This window comes from Armigeres subalbatus, chromosome 1 (assembly GCF_024139115.2).
Source record: "Armigeres subalbatus isolate Guangzhou_Male chromosome 1, GZ_Asu_2, whole genome shotgun sequence".
Classification (NCBI taxonomy): domain Eukaryota; kingdom Metazoa; phylum Arthropoda; class Insecta; order Diptera; family Culicidae; genus Armigeres; species Armigeres subalbatus.
Genome location: NC_085139.1, coordinates 114,869,592 through 114,890,853, shown reverse-complemented (window position 1 = coordinate 114,890,853; position 21,262 = coordinate 114,869,592). Strand labels below are relative to the sequence as shown.

The 21,262-nt window shown below is 42.8% G+C and overlaps 1 long non-coding RNA gene and 1 pseudogene across 1 annotated transcript in view; both read left to right on the top strand.

Moving 5' to 3' along the window:
- The window catches only part of LOC134205649 (uncharacterized), a 363,787-nt gene that overhangs the window by 279,554 nt on the left and 62,971 nt on the right, over positions 1–21,262 (top strand). The window lies entirely within an intron of this gene.
- On the top strand, positions 10,302–11,519 carry LOC134205605 (omega-amidase NIT2-like; annotated as a pseudogene).

Genomic DNA, 21,262 nt, shown 5'->3' with positions numbered 1-21,262 from the left:
TCTTCCTCAAACCTTCTTTTTTCTTGTATCTTCCTTCTTCATACTTTCTATTCCTTCCTTCTTTTTGTTTCTAACTTCTTCTTCTTTTTTTATTTTTCCTCCTTCCTTCTTTCTTTCCTTAATTCCTACTTTCTTCTTCATTCTTTTTCTTCCTTCTTCCTTCTTTCTTCTTCCTTCTGCTTCTTTCTTCTTCCTTCTTCCTTTTCCTTCTCTCTACCTCCATCTTTCTTCTTCCTCTCCTCCTTCCTTCTTCTTTGTTTCATCTTCCTTCTCCTTTTTCATTCTTCTATCTTTCTCCTTTTTTCCTTTTGTTCCTTTTCCTACTTCTTTCCTCCTTCTTCCTTTTTCTCTTTTTTTAGGTCCTTCTCTCCCCTTTTTTTATTCCTTCGTACTTTTTTTCTCTTTATGAAAGAAGATTCTCCAATTCTTCCAATTTCCATCTCTCTTCTTCTTTTTTTCTTTCTTCCTTTCTTCTTCCTTTCTTTTTTTTCCTTATTGCTTTTACTTCTTTCTTTTATTTCTTCCTTCTCTCTCTTCAACCTTCTTCTTTCTTTTTTTTCTTCCATCTTCCTTCCTCTTTCTTCCATTTCTTCATCCCTCCTCCTTTATTCTTTTTTCTTTTCCTTCTTTTTCTTCTTCTTCCTTTTTATGTTTCCTTCTTTCTATTCCTTCTACCTTCTACGTTCTTATTTTTTCCTTCTTCCTTCTTTCCGCTTCCTTCTTTCTTCTTTCTTCTTGCATCTTTCTTCTTGAATCTTTCTTCCTCCATCTTTCTTCTTTCGTATTCCTTCTTAATTCTTCCTTCTTTCTTCCTTTTTCATTTTTTCGATCTTCTTTCTTCCTTCTTTCTTCTACCTTCCTCCTCTTCCTTCTGTCTTCTTTCGTCTTCCTTTTTCTTTCTTCCTACTCGTCCTTCGGTATTTCTATCTACATCTTCTTATTTTCTTCCTTCTTTCTTCTGTCTTTCTTCATCCTTTTTGCCTTTCTCGTATACAAAGTATACGTAAAGGCTATATGATCACTCCAAAACCAAAGTTTTTATAGAAGGCTCGGAAACCCTTAGTGTTATATACCAATCGACTCAGCTCGACGAATTGAGCTGATGTCTGTATGTGTGGGTGTACAAAATTTGAGACATATTTTTGGTACTAAGTATTATTCGATGTGCTCGCAACATGTTGCAAACGACGCAGTTTGTGGTCTAGTTGTTTCCTATTGAAAATTGAACCGATCAGTCATTGCGTTCCAAAGTTATTAAAAAAACATTGTTTTTTTGCAAAGGGATAAACAATTCAAAAAAGAAGAAAAAAAAATTTTCATAGCTTGCAGCAATGTATTCAAATGACGGTAAATGTATATGAATTGATGGAAAAAGTAAAATCTATCCCCCTAAAGCTCTATTTCGACCTCTTTTATGTGTTTTTCTTATTTTTTTTTAATGCACGAAAAAGGCACCATCGACGGTAGGTGGATTCATCTGGGTTTTTCTTCTTTCTTTTCCTTCCTTCTACTTTGTCCTTTTTCATTTCCTTTTCCTTCTTCATTTTCCTTCGTTCCTTCTACTTTCATTCATTTTTTCCTATTTTCTTCTTCCTTCTTAAATTTTTCATTTTCTTTTTTTTCTTCTTTCTTCCTCGTCCTTCTTCCTTCCTCCCTTTTCCTACTTCCTTCTTCCTTCTTATTCTCCTTGATTCTTTATTTTTGCTTTCTTCTCCGTATTTCCTTATTCCATATTTCATTTTTTCCTTCCTTCTCCATCTTCATTCTTCTTTCTTCCTTCTTCCTTCCTCCTTCATTCTTCTTCTTCCTTCCTTACTTATTTTTCCTTCTTCTTTCTTTCTTCTTCCTTTTTCCTTCTTCCTTTTACTTCTTCCTTCTTCCTTTTATGCCTTCCTTCTTCCTTCTTTCTTTTTCCTCCTTCTTTCTTCATTCTTCTTTCTTCCTTCTTACTTCTTCCAACTTCCTTCATTATTTCTTCCTTCTTTTTTCTTCCTTTTTCCAACTTCTTCTTTCTTTTCCATCTTCTTTCCTTGTTCCTATTCCTTCTTTTTCTTCCTTCTTTTTTATTTTTTTTCTTTTACCTTCTTCCATCATCCTTCATTCTTCTTCCTTTTTTCATCTTATTTTATTCTTCTTTTTCTTTTCTTCTCGTTTAATCTTTTTTTCTTCTTTCTTCTTCCTTCATCCTCCTTCCTTCTTTCATCTTCCTTTTTTTTCCCTCATTCTTCTTTTTTCTTCCTTATTCCTTCTTCCTTCTCCGCAGAACCTTCTTCCTCAAATTTTCTTTTTTCCTTTTTCTTCCTTTTTCTTCTTTCTTTCTATTCCTTCCTTTCTTTTACTTCTAACTTCTTCTTCTTTCCTTCTTCCTTTTTTCCTTTTTCCCTTTTTCCTTCTTCCTCCTTCCTTCTTCTTTGTTTCTTCTTCCTTCTTCTTCTTTCTTCTTCTTCATTCTTCTATCTTCCTTCTTTTACTTCTTGTTTCTTCTTCTTTCCTCCTTCTTACTTTTTCCTTTTCCTATGTCCTTCTCCCCTCTTTATTATTCCTTCATCCTTTTTTCTCTTCTTGCTTACATTTTTCGTCTTCCTATTTCCATCTTTCTTTTTCTTTTTTTCTTCTGCTTTCTTCCTTCTTTCTTCGGCTTACTTCCTTCTTTCTTCTTCCTTTGCCTTCTTATTCCTTTATTCTTCTTTATTTCTTCTTCTCTCTTGCTTGTTGCTTCCTCCTTCTTCCTCATTCCTTATTACTTTTTCCCATTTTCTTCTTTGTTTTTTTTCCGTTTTCCTCTGCTTCCTTCTTTCGTCATCCTTCATCATTCTTCCTTCTCCCTTTTTCTTCCTTCCTTCTCTCTTCTTCCTTCATCCTTCTTCCGTCTTCCTTCTTCCTCTTTCTTCTTCGTTCTTCGACTTTTCCTTCTCATTAGTCTTTCTCCTTTCTTTTTTTTCCTTCTTCCTTTTTCCTACTTCCTTCTTACTTCTTTCTTCTTTCTTCTTCCTTCTTTTTTTTTCGTTCTTCCTTTTTCCTACTTCCTTCTTCCTTCTTACTTCTTTCTTCTTCCTTCCTTCTTCTTTTTTTTTCGTTCTTCTTTCCTTCGCCTTCCTTCTTCCATTTTTCCCTTTCCTTCTTCTTCCTTCCTCCTTCTTCATTTTTCTTCCTACCAACCTCCTTTTTTCTACCTTCTTCTTTTCCCTTATTCATTTTTCTTGTTCCTGCTACCATATTCCTATTTCTTTTTAATTTCTTCCTTCTTTCGTATTCATTCTTCTTACACTGTTTTTCTTCTTTCATATTCCTTATTCCTTCCTCCTTTTTTACTTCTTCTATGCTCTTTTTTCCTTCTGCTTTGTTCCTCATTCCTTGTTAAGGCTTCCTTATTTCCTTTTCCTTATTCCTACTTTCTTCTCACATGTTTCATTTTCTTATTTGCTTCTTCTTTTTTCCCTCTTCGTTCTACCTTAATTTTCTTCTTCTTCCTTTCTCTTTCTTCCTTCTTAATTTTTCCTCTTTCTTTTCTATTCATTTCTCCATCTTGTTTGGTTTATTCCTTTTTCATTTTGTTTTCTATCTCTTCCTGCTTCTTCTTCCTTCTTTTTGCAATTCCTGATCATAATACCTCGTTGGATGGACGTACTACTTGTGCTGAAAAAATCATCTTTTGCAATTTGTTGCACAAATTACTATTTCTTAGTTGTGTTTGAATGAGCGATATTATTTTACTCAACAATCAAACATACTTTCCCTATACCGCCATCGAGGGTGACAATGGGTCTGGGTGAGAATGAGTCATCGCTCTCACCGGCAGTCTAGAGGTCGTCAACAAAACCGTTCAAAAGGTCTCTTATATTTTGGTCTTGTTACCCTCATATACATCCAATCTATTCTACAAGCATTCTAAGTAGTTGAAACAGTGACCCATTCTCACCCCCATTTGACCCATTGACCCCCCGATGACGGTACTAAATGTATATGTTTTAACCGAGATCTCAGCATTCCAACAAACATATTGTTTATCGAGATCTCAATAAAAGTGATGTTTCGGTTGCTGAATTGGATTTTGGCCTGTTTTTCAACTTAGTATTCTATAAGCATTTACTCAGTTATTAAATGATAGGTTTTCTATGCCCACCATTGCATGAGTATGTATTTTGTGTGGCAAGTATAATGGATACACTATGCTCAGGGTGTCGAGAAAGTTTACAACCCGAACACATCCTAGACCGGACCGAGGATCGAACACGCCACCTACGGATTGGCAATCCTACGCCTTTGCTCACAAGGCTTCTGGAGACCCGAAGTCAGTACTGAACGAATACTCAGTACTGAACAAAGAAGCAGTACTGAACGAAATTTCCTGCGGAAGATTAATTAAGAAAATCACTTAGTTATACCGGCCCTCGATTTCATTTATCCATTGTGTTTATTCGCTGGGCTTAGGTGTGTATGACACTTGACGAAGCCGAGACTCATTGCATTGTCATTGACGACCCCTCCCCATGGCCACTGCGAGTTAGACCGGGACCATCGTCCCTAACCCCTAATCCCAAGGCGTCAAGCGACCCGTGCCGAGGGGATGCATGGCCAGGGGGGTGAAATAATGAGCTAGGCCTTCAACGGAGCCTGTGGGGTACCTGAGCACCCTCCACAGTAATTGTCCCTTACCGCGTCATGCTGGGCTCTGGCGTGGTGGACCTCTTTTCCCGAGAAACTAGTGGGACCAAAATGGAAAACCAAGTCAATTCTTCAATTAGTGGTAGTAGTATAGGCGACAACCCCTTCGCAAGAGGTGGGTTGTTCAGGTCTCCGCCTAGGAGGCCAGAGGCAATAGTCGGCAGCTCAGTGCGCAGCGCCAGCGTGGGTCACTCAACCTTCCTCTCGGCTAGAAAAACGCCGGTAGGGGTTATTGACGGCCCATGGCTTGTGGAGGCCTTCTCTCTCCTTCAAACGCGATGGGCTTTCGGCCTTCGAGGTGGCGACGGAACAGCTGGACGCCATCATCGACTTTGCGCCATCGAAGCATAATATCAGCAAGGACCTCAAGAGGAGCTTGCAGAAACTTCGAAAGTCGATGCTGGACGCCAAGCTGGAGAGGGCGATCGGGACGGCCAAGTGTAAACCCGAAATCGGTGGAGTCGAGGTCTACCCAGACTGAGGCCCAAGGATTCGCGGACAAGGGGGCAAGGTCGAATCGACCGAAGGCGTGCCAGCGAAGACGGTGGTGCCAAAATCTACCCAGACTGAGGCTCAAGTATTTGCGGGTACGTCGGGGGTGACTGTTCCAACGGAGCAGACACAAAAACGGGGGAGACAGTCTCCAGCGGATGAGCTCCCTGGGGGCCGCTCCAAAACGCGGAGGGTTACTACCCCGAACAAGGGTAGTGGGGCTGGGAAGCTGAACCCCGGCCAGGTACCTCCAAAACCGGGGGAGGAAGGACCTGGAAAGGTCCGTCCACTCAGGAAAGACGGTGGTAAGGGGTTACGGCAGGCTGAAAGTTCTCAGCCGCACCAGACCAGGGAAATAGAGGGGGATGACGCCTCCTTGACCCTGGTCAAGAACAAGAGGAAACCGAAGACGTCAAGGGCCGAAAAGAAGGCCCAGGCGAATGAGGGTAGCAAGAAGTCTAGGGTAGGCGCCAATCGCTCCAGGGGCGATGCCCTAGTCATCACGGCGGACGAGGCTAAGTACTAAAACATCCGTTTTGAAGGCGATGAGGAGTGACGTCAAGCTCGGTGAACTCGGCGCCGACGTACGTCGAATAAGACGTACCCGGATGGGCGACATGATACTCGAGCTGAAGCGGGGCGTCTCGCAAAAGGGCGCCGCCTACAAGAAGTTGGCGGAGGAGGTCCTAGGCGAGACGGTCAAGGTGAGGGCACTCACGACGGAGGTGAATCTAAGGGTTAAAGACCTGGACGAGATCACCGAAGTCGAACAGCTAGTCACGGCACTGCGGCGACAGTGTGAAGTGGAGACGCCCACCGCAGCCGTTCGGCTACGGAAAGGTCCGGCAGGGACGCAGGTAGCATTGGTTCGGCTATCTGCAGCGGACGCCTCCAAGGTAGTCAAGTTAGGGAGCGTCAAAGTGGGATGGTCGGTATGCCCTGTGCGCATATACGAGCAACCCGAAGTTTGCTTCAAGTGCCTGGAACCGGGGCACAAGCAATGGGACTGCAAACGCCCTGACAGAAGCAATCTCTGCCGACGCTGCGGATTGGAGGGACATAAGGCACAATGCTGCACGAACCCTCCCAATTGTTTGATTTGTTCCAGCAAAGCTGTGAACAGCAAGCACCCCATGGGGGGTTCGATGTGCCCGGCGTTTAAGCGTGCTGCAAAATTAAAGTGCAGGTAACGCAGCTGGCTTGCTCGGCCTCGCCGAGTGTTTGGTGTGCGCAGGTTTAGAGGAAACGGCGGAACACGTGTTGTTCGTGTGCTCATGTTTTCGCGCAATGCGTGTCCACATGCTTGCCACATGTGTTATGGACACTACCCCGGACAACCTAGTTCGGAGGATGTGTAAAGATGAAGTTGGCTGGAACGCCGTTTTATCGGCTATCGCCCAAATCGTCTCGGAGCTACATAGAAGGTGGCGCGTGGACTCAAGGATGGCTAGTTCAGGCGCAAATAAGAGGTGGTCCAAGGGATCGGAGTCGGCTTCATGGGTCGTACCGGTGGTCATACTCTGTGGTCGAACTCGATCCTTTTACCGAACAAGTGGCCGCGCGAAGAACAACATGGTATCGTCGCTTTCGCGGCGTCGGTCAACCGGGCGGGTTCCGAGCCCGAGGACGGAAAGGGGTCCTCGTCAAGGCTGGGGCAGGCGTAGGCACCGCGTCGGCAAGTCCCTCTGTGTGCTGGCGAATAGGCCCTATCGCAGAAAGGTCAATTTGGGGTGCACGCGGCATCATCATTCTTGATACCAGTCGTGCAGAGGGAAGCAGGCGCGAAGTCGACCCTGCCCACCTTCCGAGGACATAGGGCGTGGTAAGGCCACCTGGAAAGCCGGCAATGCGCTGGCACGATACCATGGTGTTCTTCTAAAAAAGCGAGTCACGATGTTCGATGCTGCAAGGACACGCAGCTAACCTCGAGGGTGCGTCATGCACTGGCCCCCTTTGAAGCATTACTTTCTGGTTGTACCGAAGGGACGATGGGCTTGGCGGCAATGGAAACGGTTTAGCTGGTCGGGGATGCAGCCCTGCCTCCCTCATTGGAGGTGGCCCCTAACCCAGCACTTCCTGGTCAACCCAGGATGTCTGTTGAGCAGATTCCCCCTCCATTGTTTAGGAAGAAAAATCTGAAGGGTTATGTACAAGACACGACCGCCCAACGTAAGCTACGTAGAACAGTTCGGTGCATTGAGGAATGTAGTCATATTTTAAAATAATTCATTTGATTATTTATGCCACTGGTTTAGAACAAAATTACCATAACTTAAAATATAAAAAATTGTTGAATACCGTAGTTGAATACCGTAAAATTGTTGAATACCGTAGTGACGTCCGAGCCCACACCGACAGTCTGGAGGTCGGATAACAAAATCGTTCAAAAAGGTCACTTATAATCCAGTTTTATTGTTCTCAGATAGATTAAATCTATTCTACAAGCATTCTATGTAGTTGAAACAGTGACTCATTCTCACCCCCATTTGACCCGTTTTCTCCCCGACGACGGTACGATAACTTAAAATTTTAACTTTAAAACCCCAAGTGATAATAATGCTTTTCGCAATTCCAACTGTTGCATTCGACTTAGAGCAAAATTAGTAGGGATTCAGTTTCATTCCAAATTTTCGACCACTATTCTAGTTTATTTGTAGTAATATATAGGTGGAAATAGTGGAGTATGATTATTAAATAATACTATTCTGAAATAAAAATAACTCACTAGCGTTACATGGTTATGATATCCCAAGCAGCACACGTTGAGCCAATCTTGTTGCAGTAACCATAATTAGAAAGAATTCGGGCACATATAAGTTACTGTGATCGATGTGTAATATGTTTGTTGCTGGGGGTTAATACTGGTGAGTGCGTGTACCACGATTTAGCGATTTTACGACAGATGCGAGACGATACGCATCGGCCCTGGACCTTGCAAAGAATCACTCCTCTGGCTACGGACAAACAGGTGCCTCTGTCCAATGATAGTCAGAGCATCGAGTCATCACTGGTGGAAGAATACGAGCCTTGGACCTTTGGCAGAATCTCCGCCTTCTGTTATTTGGAGTGACGAGGAATAGTTGGCAGAGAAGAGATAGTCGTATTGTTGAGTCCGACAAAGAAGGGCGAGTCGATAAAACCCGGTTGCGCCAACTAGAAACCAACAAATACTAGCTATGTAGCGTTTTGACTTAAATTCCGAACATGACTCATATTCCGAACTTTAGCTTTTAAATGCCCATTTTGACTTTATTTGTGTAATTTTCTCCACAGGAGTTTGAATTCGTTTGTTATCTTGATCCTCAGTGCGGAAAACCAATGACAGTTTTAGTTTTAGGGCGCTAAAACGCCAGTGTTCGAAATATGAGTCATATTCGGGATTTGAGTCAGAACGGTACCATTCGGTTGAGCAGTAAACGCTGCGGACGGGAATAGGGTATATGTGCTATTTTATTACAATCTAACTCCCACTATCTGGCAGTGGCATTATGGATAACATATTCGTGCAACCATATTATTAATATAATTGCAAGAATCTTAGATCCGGGAGCTAGAAAGTAATAATTCTATTGTAACCTATAGCCCGTTTCAATGAAGTATGCGTTCCGAAGCTATATTCGTTTACAATAAGCCCCGCATGATTGTACCCACAGAGTATCTGAAGTGCATTCAAACTTTCTGAATTAAAATTGAATTCTTTTGATTTTATCACATATTTATAATAGAAATAAAATTAACAATCTGCAGTTTATCATAAAATGGCTTACCATTTACCTAAGTTATCTTTGAATCGAGCATGTTTGTTCATTTGCATTGCGATTATCGCATTATGACATTGCATTGCCGTTGCTAACAATCGATCATCCTACCCTTGCAAAAACATGCGCTTGTATGTATATCGCCGACTGCGGTCACTGCTCTGGCCCTACTTTTTGTGGCAAACTGGTGCGAAGCACCGCACAAAAAGAAGAGCCCAAAACTACACTGAACGACGGCCGAATGAGACTCACTTTGCGAACGGGAAAAAGAGGTGCTGCCAAAATGGTCCAATACCCTACTTTAACGTTGATAATCAAATGTTTAATATATCTGGAAAATTGGTAGAGAGTTTCCGAGTCGATTGATATATAAATCTCAAAAATCCATCGAAAGATGAATGCGCTATTAACGTTCAAAATCTTACATGATTTCGTGACGGTCTCGGATTTGGAAATTTTCATTTGTCACCCTGTATCCGAGTCTTCCCCTTAGACGTAGTTTACGTCAAAAAAACACTTTCCAACTATTCCTTTCTCATGACGGAGATGCCGTGGATTCCTCAGTCTTTAGTAGCAATGAATACCGAACCTATTTTCTTCACCTAATCTTGAATTGACTGTGCGGATGTGCTCGTTACCGTCATTGGTCTTAAATTCATTGAACTCCAAAGCATCTACGTACAGTGAGAATAACTTTCTAATCCCAATCAATTGAGGAGCTGTGCATTTTTGTTGCTTCTCGGCCAAGCACGATTAGCAACTACGAAATGTATAGTCAATGGAGGTATGATAAGCTTAGAGTGGTACGCATCTATATCTCAGCCATGTGCATATGAGAAAACTCGATCAAGAGGTTACTGCTGAATTTAACTACTGACATTAAATTAAACATAACTGATCGGCACTTGTATAGTATAGGGATAATATGTATTCATTATGTCATTGCGACAACCTATATTAGACTTCGATGAGATAAGCTGCCATACAAACGTGTTTCGGAACTGTTTTGAATTTAAAGAACGCAGAATCAAAAATAGCTCACTTCTCCCTACTGTTTGCGCTGTATTATGCATCAATCGTTCCCGATCATCCGTATCTGCCGGCTATTTACAATCACAAGATCAAAACAAATCAAAAACTTTCTTACCACCTACCGTTTACCATCCACAGTCGATCACACAGAAGCAATAGTAGGTTAGTGATGACCGCTTTATTGAAGCCACTACTCGCGAAAACGCGATTCTCCTTGAGAGAATGAATCCTTTATAAATAACCGTCATGTACACAGCTGATGATGGAAAGCCAACTATGTAAATCGTTATCAGTGCTTGCCAGCACAACCAACTGCGCATTTGGGATGATCACCTACATTTGACTCGGATTCAGTGGGTCATCGCACAATCAAGCGAGCGAGAACTCCATGCAGGCGGTCATTGAAATCCGTTCGGTAAGTGCCAGTAGTGAGCTCGCACTTGCATCGTCAAGATGGTCATCAAAATAGCGCTGATTCAGTTGAAGATCGCTGTACCCAAGGAGAAAGCCCTGAAGAATGCAGTCGACTTGATTCGGATTGCCAAAAAGGAAAAGGGAGCAAATGTGGTGGTACTACCGGAGAGCTTGAACTGCCCGTACAGTGAAAGAAATTTTATGGCAAATGCCGAGGAGATACCTCAAGGTGAGACAAGTCAGGCGTTGAGCAAAGCGGCGCGAGACTTTGGTGTCTTTGTCGTGGGAGGATCTATTGTGGAAAAATGCTGTGGAAAGCTGTATAACACATGTACCGTCTGGGGACCGGACGGAGAGTTAGTGGCAAAGCATCGTGAGGTGAGTTTGGGGCTTTATGTGATATCCACTGCTGTGCGGTTGTTTTAATACTGATCATGTTTTCATTGCGTGACCTTGGAACAGGTTCATCTCTGCAACACAAACATCCCAGGAAAGTTGGAGATGGAAGAAAGCAAAGTTTTTACGGCGGGTGATAGCTACACAACATTCTGCATAGGCGAGACCAAAATCGGGCTTGGCATTTGCTGGGACATACGATTTCCGGAATTCGCCAATGCCTACCGTAAAAAAGGATGCGATCTGCTCATATACCCGGCAGTTTATGACGTCTACACAGGGGAACTTCATTGGGAATTGCTTGCCAGATCTCGCGCCTTGGACAATCAAGTGTTTGTGGCATTATGTGCCCTGCGAGAGATTCGCATGCTGAACTGATTCCTTACGGTCATTCGATGGTCGTGGATCCTTGGGGAAGAGTGATCCAAAAGGGAACGGATTTTCAAGAAATCGTCGTTGCCGACTTAGTGCTCAGGACGTTGCCAGAAGTTAGAGGTCAAATTCCAGTGCTCAAACAGAAGAGAGACGATTTATACGAACTTGTTGTGAAAAAGTAATCGTGATAATTGAACACCGGTTGATAATAAATAGTTTACTTTTAGTACAATCAAACGGCATCTGTGAGTAAAGTCTTCGAAGAAAAGCCATGCAATGAGAGTAATCGAGTTTGGGGCTACTGATGTGTGATCAATGTGCGCAGTCAATGTACGACAGGTTTTTGTATTACAATAAACAAACGAAAGCGATAATGCGGTAACTGAACTGATTGTGAGTTGCTTTTCTAACAAAATTGAAACCAGGGAACAAAACAAAGATATCAGCAAAGTTGTGCATGATGGAAAAATTATGTTACCATTGGAATACCGAATGACTAAAGCGTGACTGTGTGATGGTTTTTCTGTGAGATGAGAGAAATCTTTATCGCAAGCATAGGTTAGTTTCTTGGGCATACTGAAAAATAATATTTATGATTACTGTGTGATTGATGATGAACAACTGATGTGAAAGTTTGTATAAGGGTTCGCGATATGAGTGCTCAGCAACCCGAGCAGGAGAAAATAACTCAAAGATTCTTCATTATGTTATTGATACCCTACACTCACGGCATACAAAAAACAAGGCAGTCTAACATGTGTCGTCACTACTATCTTCGCACAAGCTGAACCAAGACGATGCTCTACTGTCTCAGCATGCCTACTTTTGTACTCTAACATAAGGCGATAAAATATACCTCACCTTGGAAGTGTCATTTTTCTTACGAGCCTACCTTGTTGTCTGTGTACCGTGCCCTACACTGATATGAGTTAGAGATGCATAAGAAATAATACCGAATAATACAAAAAAAAATAATATGCAAATTACTTCATGCATAACATTCTCTGTTATTACGACACCAAACGCGGAGCAAATAATTATTTTGGTTTTAAAATACCTGAGCATGTTATGGCTAAAGTATTTTGAATATTAGTTTTTGGTATTTTACCTCTTATTCACCCTTAGTTCTAACTAACTTTTGTTATCGAGGAGGAGCTCTGCCAAGATTAACATCAATTTGCTAAAAGTTTTGAATTTAAAATCATTCGAAATGCTCAAATAGTGCTAAGATCGATTCAGTAATCAAGACTGGCAAATCAAGTTGAATAGCGAACAATCTGACTTTATCTACGAACATTTTTCCACATACGTCTTTCAAAAATAACTGCTGGACGAGCTCTCAAAAACGCACCAAATGTGCATAACCTTTTAATTTCTAAAACTGCATCAAATAATTGTTACCATTAAGTTACATACATATTAAGGTCACTTCTGACGGAATCCAATTTTCAAAGTACTCGCATTTTCAAGGGCACACCATTCGATACGGAAGCAACGCATAACTGTTATTTTATTTTTTCACGCATGCTGCGACGCAGCACAGCTGAAAAAATAAAAATTACAGTTGTGCGTTGCTTCCGTATCGAATGGTGTGCCCTTGAAAACGTGAGTACTTTGAAAATTGGATTCCGTCAGGAGTGACCTTAAGTTACATACACAATTCACACGCGATCCATGAATAAACTGGTGTCGATTTTTACGTGGAGGACTCGTTAATTCCAAAATTCCGAAATTCCAAATTCCGTAAATTCCAAAATCCGCGTAAAAAACGACCCCAGTAGGTTCAGGGCAGCTAAGTAAATAAATCGCTGTCTCGAAGAGCGTTATAGAACACTAACTATGTTGCTTGGGCGAGTAGCCCCACGTAAATCCCTTTTTTGTGTTGCCAGCCATCCACATCCTACCACCTTTGTGTCTCATGGTTTATTCACAGTCTTTCGCCAAAGTTGGAAGCGTTGTTCATATTTATTACATATCCAGCTAACCCAACTTTGGTCTTATTGAGCTTACTAATTCTAATTCTATTGTTGTTAATGTGTTGTTAGAATTGCGTTTTCTTTGATGGGCATCTATCAATTTAAATCTAATAGATGGCCAAGTTCTATCAGTTTCACTATTTTAGCACCATTCCGAACTAGCTTTGCCAATACATTGACTTAATTGTAATGTGATCTTTAACCACAGTGTGGCGATGCGGGTCTATTCTATAAATTTTGTCTCTGGGGGGCTACGCCACTGACTGAGTCAGACTTCAAATTTTTCACCATCCAGCAACATTTCGCTACCAACTCCACTAATGAACCCACGTTGATTGCCAGCGACCATGTACTTCATTTTGCTGGTATCGATCGTGAGTCCAATCCTCGCTGTCTCCCTCTTAATCCTTATGTGAGTGACGATTTTTCCCACCGTAGATGGGTGACGGGATACCCGGGTACCCAACCGCCTTACAATGTTTTTTTTTTCTTTTTTTTTCTTCCTTGTCCAGGAAATGCGGGGATAGGGACCACCTCCATCAGCAAACGAGGGAGGCAGGACTACATCCCTGACCCGCTAAACCGTTTCCATTGCCGCCAAGCCCGTCGTCCCTTCGGTACAACCAGAAAGTAATGCTTCAAAGGGGGGCCAGTGCACAACGCACCCTCGAGATTAGCTGTGTGTCCTTGTAGCACCGAACATCGTGACCCGCTTTTTTAGAAGAACACCATGGTATCGTGCCAGCGCATTGCCGGCTTTCCAGGTGGCCTGGAAGGTGGGAAGGGTGGACTTCGCACCTGCTTCTCTCTGCACGACTGGTATCAAGAATACTGATTCCGCGTGCACCCCAAATTGACCTCTTCTCGATAGGGTTCTCGACGCGGTGCCTACGCCTGCTCCAGCCTTGACGAGGACCCCTTTCCGTCCTCGGGCTTGGAACCCGCCCGGTTGACCGACGCCGCGAAAGCGACGATACCATGTTGTTCTTCACGCGGCCACTTGTTCGATAAAAGGATCGAGTTCGGCCACAGGGCATGACCTCCGGTATGACCTATGAAGCCGACTCCGATCCCTTGGACCACCTCTTATTTGCGCCTAAACTAGCCATCCTTAAGTCCACGCGCCACCTTCTGTGTAGCTCCGAGACGATTTGGGCGATAGCCGATAAAACGGCGTTCCAGCCAACTTCATCTTTACACATCCTCCGAACTAGGTTGTCTGGGGTAGTGTCCAGACCACATGTGGCAAGCATGTGGTCACGCATTGCGCGAAAACGTGAGCACACGAACAACACGTGTTCCGCCGTTTCCTCTAAACCTGCGCACACCAAACACTCGGGCGAGGCCGAGCAAGCCAGCTGCGTTGCCTGCACTGTGATTTTGCAGCACGCTTAAACGCCGGGCACTTCGAACCCCCCCAGGTGGTGCTTGCTGTTCACAGCTTTGCTGGAACAAATCAAACAATTGGGAAGGTTCGTGCAGCATTGTGCCTTATGTCCCTCTAATCCGCAACGTCGGCAAAGAATGCTTCTGTCAGGGCCTTTGCAGTCCCATTGCTTGTGCCCCGGTTCCAGGCACTTGAAGCAAACTTCGGGTTGCTCGTATATGCCCACAGGGCACACCGACCATCCCACCTTGACACTCCCTAACTTGACTACCTTGGAGGCGTCCGCTGAAGATAGCCGAACCAATGCTACCTGCGTCCCTACCGAACCTTTCCGTAGCCGAACGGTTGCGGTGGGTATCTCCACTTCACACTATCGCCGCAATGCAGTGACGAGCTCTTCGTTCGGCTACGGCCTTTAACCCTTAGATTCACCTCCGTCGTGAGTGCCCTCACCTTGACCGTCTCGCCTAGGACTTCCTCCGCCAACTTCTTGTAGGCGGCGCCCTTTTGCGAGACGCTCTGCTTCAGCTCGAGGATCATCTCGTCCATCCGGGTACTTCTTATTCGACGTACGTCGGCACCGAGTTCACCGAGCTTGACGTCACTCCTCATCGCCTTCAAGACATCCGAGTACTTAGCCTCGTCCGTCGTGATGACTAGGGCATCGCCCCTAGAGCGATTGGCGCCTACCCTAGACTTCTTGCTACCCTCATTCGCCTGGGCCTTCTTTTCGGCCCTTGACGTCTTCGGTTTCCTCTTGTTCTTGACCAGGGTCCAGGAGGCGTCATCCTCCTATGTTTCCCTGTCCTGGAGCGGCTGAGAGCTCTCAGCCTGCCGTAACCCCTTACCACCGTCTTTCCTGGGTGGTCGGACCTTTCCAGGTCTTTCCTCCCCCGGTTTTGGAGGTACCTGGCCAGGGTTCAGCTTTCCAGCCCCACTACCCTTGTTCGGGGTAGTAAACCTCCGCGTTCTGGAGCGGCCCCCATGGAGCTCATTCCCTGGAGACTGTCTTCCCCGTTTTTGTGTCTTCTCCGTTGGAGCAGTCATCCCCGACGTGCCCGCGAATACTTGAGCCTCAGTCTGGGTAGATTTTGGCATCACCTTCTTTGTTCAAGAAGGCAAGCGTTACAATGCGTCACGCTTAAAAATATACATCACTGAAAATCTCAGAACGTACACAATAAGCTTTTTTTCGAAATTGTGAATTTAAAACGCAGGAATCTTCTCATTGATGCAGGCCAATCGAAAGATAAGACTTGGCTTCGGCTTAATTGACCAGGGTAAATTTGAAATTCGACTTTGAAGAGACTAAATTGGGGGTGTCCAAAATGTGTGTCCAAAATATGTTGCACTGTCCAAAACGAAGAATATTTTCATTTCAGAAAATGGCAAATTTCACTGATTTATCAATAACTGAAGCTCATTTCGAATTTCTATTTCATAAATAAGACTTTTATCTTTGAAATAGATTTATTTCCGCCCATATCGAAACCGTATTTCAATAGATATAAGCATATATTGGGATGCACTTCCTCTAGGGGTCCAAAATAGGACAGTTATCCTATGTGCCGAACCTTGAGCATGGAATCGATGCTATGACCCACATACGGACTATTCTATCCACAGCATACGGACCATTATTGTGTCAACTGGGTGGTGCCCTGGAAGATCCGGAACATCCGTTAAAAATATCAATTCGTAAATTCGCTAAATGATTTTTTTAAAAAGTTTTTCTTATCAATAGATACGGAAACTTTTCACCTATTCGCTGATTGTTTTAAAACTATTGATTATCAACGTCAAACTATTGAAAATTTTAGTTCTTTCACGTCTGGTAAAAAATCTGAACTAATTCCGTTCATGCATCCCTAACACGGACATCAGATTGCTGTAACGTACGCACCTTTTGGCCCACCGCTTCATTTTCCCTGTGCATGAAACGAGTCGTGTCCTACGCGCGCGCGTCATTTCCGTTCGAGATTTCACGGCGAGCGAACCGCTCCGCTGGAACGTGGACCATCTGGTAGCGGCTCGGTGGTGTTGGCGTTCGGTGGTGTGTGTGTGTGTGTGTGTGTATGTGTGGTGTCATATGCAGTTGAGATTAAACGGAGCGTGAACCGTCCAGCGTCCGTAGCAACGAATCATCGGACAGCGGTCGTGGTACAATTAAAATCATTCGGTCGTTTGTTAGAACCACCATTATATACAGAAGAGAATTTGTTTTACCGAAAATGCCCAGCAAAGTGAAAATTCATCCATCGGAAGCGGCTGCTGGAGAAAACTTGTCGTCAGTAGAAACATCAGTCAAGTCACTCGCATGCTATTAGTAATGGCAAAGACGCACAATTTAAAAAATCTGTCCTTTGTCAGGGTTTCATTTGCCGTGTTTGAAATTGATGGTTGAATTAGCGAAAAGATTTCTCTTTATACTGCTGAATGGTTACAGACGATAGCGCAGCAACCACCGCTGACGGACAGCTCTGATGCGGCTAGGACTGCTACCCGCGCCATAATTGCCGATAATTCGTCTTAAATCAACTATCTTCCGATAAAAATGGGGATCATGAAAGGACGTGATATACGCGTCTTGATGCGCCTTCACAACCACTGACAGCCACCAAATGATCATCCGAATCTGAAGAAAACAAATAATTTTCTACTGCTAAATGGCTGCAGCAGCTACCACGGCTAATACATTTTCCATAGCAGCCTTCGCCGACGACCATTTTTGATGTCGTTGGGATAGCTAACGATGAAATCAAAGCCATTTAATTTTATTTCACTTTAAAGAAAGAACCGATTTTCGCTTCTTTAAACCTTGTTGAGAATTCACAACATTGCGAGAAATTTTCACTTTCAATCATCAAGTGATTCGCGCTCGGAAAAGTAGCTTCCTCATATCCAATAAAGTAGATTCATCAGAAAATGTTTGTTTTATTTTCAGTTCTGCGTCTCTACAATTAATAACAGCAATCGAGTTTAACTTTCTTCCGTTGAATGGCTATAGACGCTACCGCGGTGAATAAATTGTCTGCAGCAACCACTGCCGACGACCATCACTGATGCTGTTGAGATCGATAACAACGAAATCTTCGCCATTTGAGTGCAAGTCTCTTTGATAAAAATACAATTAAAACCAATTCTTCCATTTTAAATGGGGGTTCCGAGAAGAATTGATTTATGCTTCTTGAGAGCTTGTTGAGCATTTACAACTACTAACAGCAAACAACCGATTGTCCTAATCTTGCGAGAATAATTTACTTTTTATATCCGATTTTCTCAATCCACTTTTATATAAAACAGTAAGTTTAATACTGAGAGAAGTTTTAATCACATTACTAAGCACATTCTCATGGTGACTGTCAAAAATTGGATGGCGTCGTACTTGACCTCTGTGCCGGCCGTCGGCAGGCAGATGCAACAAAAAAATATAGACAAGGATGCGCCTTTCCAAATATTGAACATAATCAAGCAACAAAATTTCACTTTTCAATTCTGTTCCTGTAAATAATATTCGTCACATATCCAGTGTCTTCCATTTAAAATATTGATCCAAGAAATCTCGAAGAAAAGAGCTCACGCGGGGGGAAGCTGCTTTATTGTATTCAATATAGTGAGATCGATACCCAGCCCAGTTAATATTTGTGGGTGCAAGTTTAATGTGCACTCATTACGAATAACAAAGGGGCGGAGCTAATGAGGTTATTTCATTAGATACACGAAAGTAGCTTTTCCACGCGCGCGAGCCACTTTGTTCGAGATTTCGCAGAGAGCGGTCCAACGCGGTTTCAGCATCGCAACCAGTTTGTTCGAGATTCTTTGGAGAGCGGTCCCAGTATCGACATCAGTGGTGTTCGCTCGTGTAATTGGCGGATGCTGCAGATCCGGTTTGATGTAAATAAGCGTGTGGCCGTCGTCAGCAACATCATCAATATTTCTAAATTCATCCAACATTGATGGCCGTCGGCCATTTGGTTGGTTGCTGGAGAAATCTCGTCGTCGGTGGGGGCAGTACTGATAGTGAATGGCGCACTTAATCGGTCCCTTTTCAGGACCATCCTTTTTGAAAGAAGAAGGTTTTGTTTGCTGTATTGGAAATTGTCGCAAAAGTAAAATTTTCTCGCAATGTTCTTACTTTCGTTTTGCTGCTGTTAGTGACAGGGAATTTTGCCAGTGGCGACCGTTGACGAGTAGTTGCTGCATACTTTTTTTCACTAAGATGCAATCTGTGGCAAGTAAGCGATAAATCATTGAGTGGCTGTCGTCGGTGACAGCAGAATTGTGTAAGTGTAATTTTCTCTCTCATTTTTCATTCGCTGCCGACAAATCTGCTCTACTAAGATTTTAAAACAAATTCTTTTGAACGCTGCCGATGCTGATGACAATCGCACGATGATTTCCATCAAAACTGCAAACGCACGCGGGAGAGTAGGTTTTTAAATTGACTTGAGACGACGTCTTCGCCGGTAGCAGTCCAAGTAACATCTTTGAAGGTGTTTGAAGAAAATGCTGAGAACAGATTACGATAATTTTTGGTTTAAATTCGCGATTGTATCATGTATACAACCTAATATTAATATGATATTACGATTCTCATTTATTTATTTATTTATTTCGTCAAGCATTGTAGACTACAAACACATTGTTTCACTTAAACACTATCTGTTTTAATCACTAGACAACTATTATGCAATACTATTCATTGTTTTCCTCACTAGCGTGTTAGACATTGATATGTCGATGACCTCACAATATTTATTATATATATTCATCATAGAGTTGAGCGGTCCATTTTAGCATAGGATGTGCGTTGCAGATTTAGTTGAAATAAGTCACGATTTCTCAAGGTACGTGTAGGTGCATAAAAGTTCAAGCCTGACAGAAGGCTTTCTGCTTTTATCTGATGTGAGATTAAACCATTAACGAATGTTACACAACAAACTTCTCTTCTTTTCTTAAGTGTTTCGATATTAATTAGTAGGCACCGAGATTCATATGACGGAAGCGGAAGGGTTGACCAACCCTAACTTTCTAAGAGCAAAAGCAAAAACTGTTTTGTACTGATTCGATTCGATTTGAGTGGACTTCTTGATAGGGTGACCAGACAATGCTACAGTATTCTAATATTGATCTGACGTAGGACACATAGAGTGTTTTTATCGTGTAAGGGTCATTGAAATGATAACTGAAACGTTTAATGAATCCAAGCATGTTATGTGCTTTATGAATAATGACGTTATAATGTTCTACAAAGGTCAACTTGGAGTCTAATAATAACCCTAAGTCTCTCACTTTTGTGCATCGTATAATTCGTTCCTGGCCTAGCTTACAGGTAATGTTTTGTAATATCTGCTTTCTAGTAAATGAAATTATGCTACATTTTTTCACGTTTATATCGAGAAGGTTTTTTGAGCACCAGTTATAAAAAGATTGCACTAAGAGGTTTTACGTAGTTTACGTCGAGCGGTCGTGTCTTGTACACAACCCTTCTGATTTTTGACGTAAACTACGTCTAAGGGGAAGACTCAGATACAGGGTGTAAAACCGAAATTTCCAAATTCGAGACCGTCACGAAATTAGGATAGATTTCAAACGCTAATAGCGTCTTTATCTTTCGATGGATTTTCGACATTTGCTTATCAATCGATTCAGAAACTCTCCAGCAATTTGCCAATTCTATTGATACTATTGATTATCAACGTTAAACTATTGAAAATGTTGTTTCTTTCCAAACCGGGTGAAAAATTCAATTCCGTTCATAAATCCCCAACACGGACATCAGATTGCAGTAAGGTACGTGCCTTTTGATCCACTGCTTCGTTTTCCCTGTGCAATAAAAGCCCCGTGTTTCGCGTGCGCGCGTCATTTTCATTCTGGATGTCACGGCGAGCGGACCAGGGCGTTTAGAAGCGGTCCCAGTGACAACGGCTGTCTCAGCGGTGGTGGTACGGATGAAATTTTTTCGGTCGGTGGTGGTGGCGGTCGTGGAAGCAGCAGCGCATCATTTACATCCGTGTCCCATCTTCGGCGGATCTGGCGATCGACGACGTTCGTTGAGCCGAATCATCGGATGGCGGTCGCGCAGCCCAGTGGCTGCTAATAAGGTACATAAGTGGCAATTAATCGGTTCTTTTCAGGACCATCATTATATTTGGGAGGAAGGTTAAGTTGAAATAATTTTCCTAAAATGCAACCGTTAGGAACTGGAAAATTCTTCGGTGAAATTTTCTAGCGTAATTCGGAGTTGTATGATTTTAGTGATTGAGAATGTTGATATTAGACGAACTTTCTTCATAGAACAAAGCATAATTGTTTGGCATCGGTAGCGGAATCATAGCATTAGTGCCGAGCATAGGCTGTCATCGGAAGATTGCTACAGCAATTTATTCACTAATGTGGCGTTTGCAACGATTTGGATGTTGTCGGCACAACATGAAATTTCCCGCGAGACTAATTTTGTATTTTTCCTGTTGATTGAAAAAGAAATCGGTTCCGAGATGAACTTTATTCAAAGCGCAACGCTAACGTCGGTAGTTGAATCCCAAGCAAGTATCGGAAGGAGACCATGCAAACAATTGATTCGCATTATGACTGAAAAAAAATTGTATGGCGTCAGTATTGATGTTTGCTACAGATTTTTTTATGTAAACTTCGTCTAAGGGGAAGACTCAGATACAGGGTTTAAAACGGAAATTTCCAAATTCGAGACTGTCACAAAAATTAGGATAGATTTCAAACGCTAATAGCGTCTTTATCTTATTTTCGAC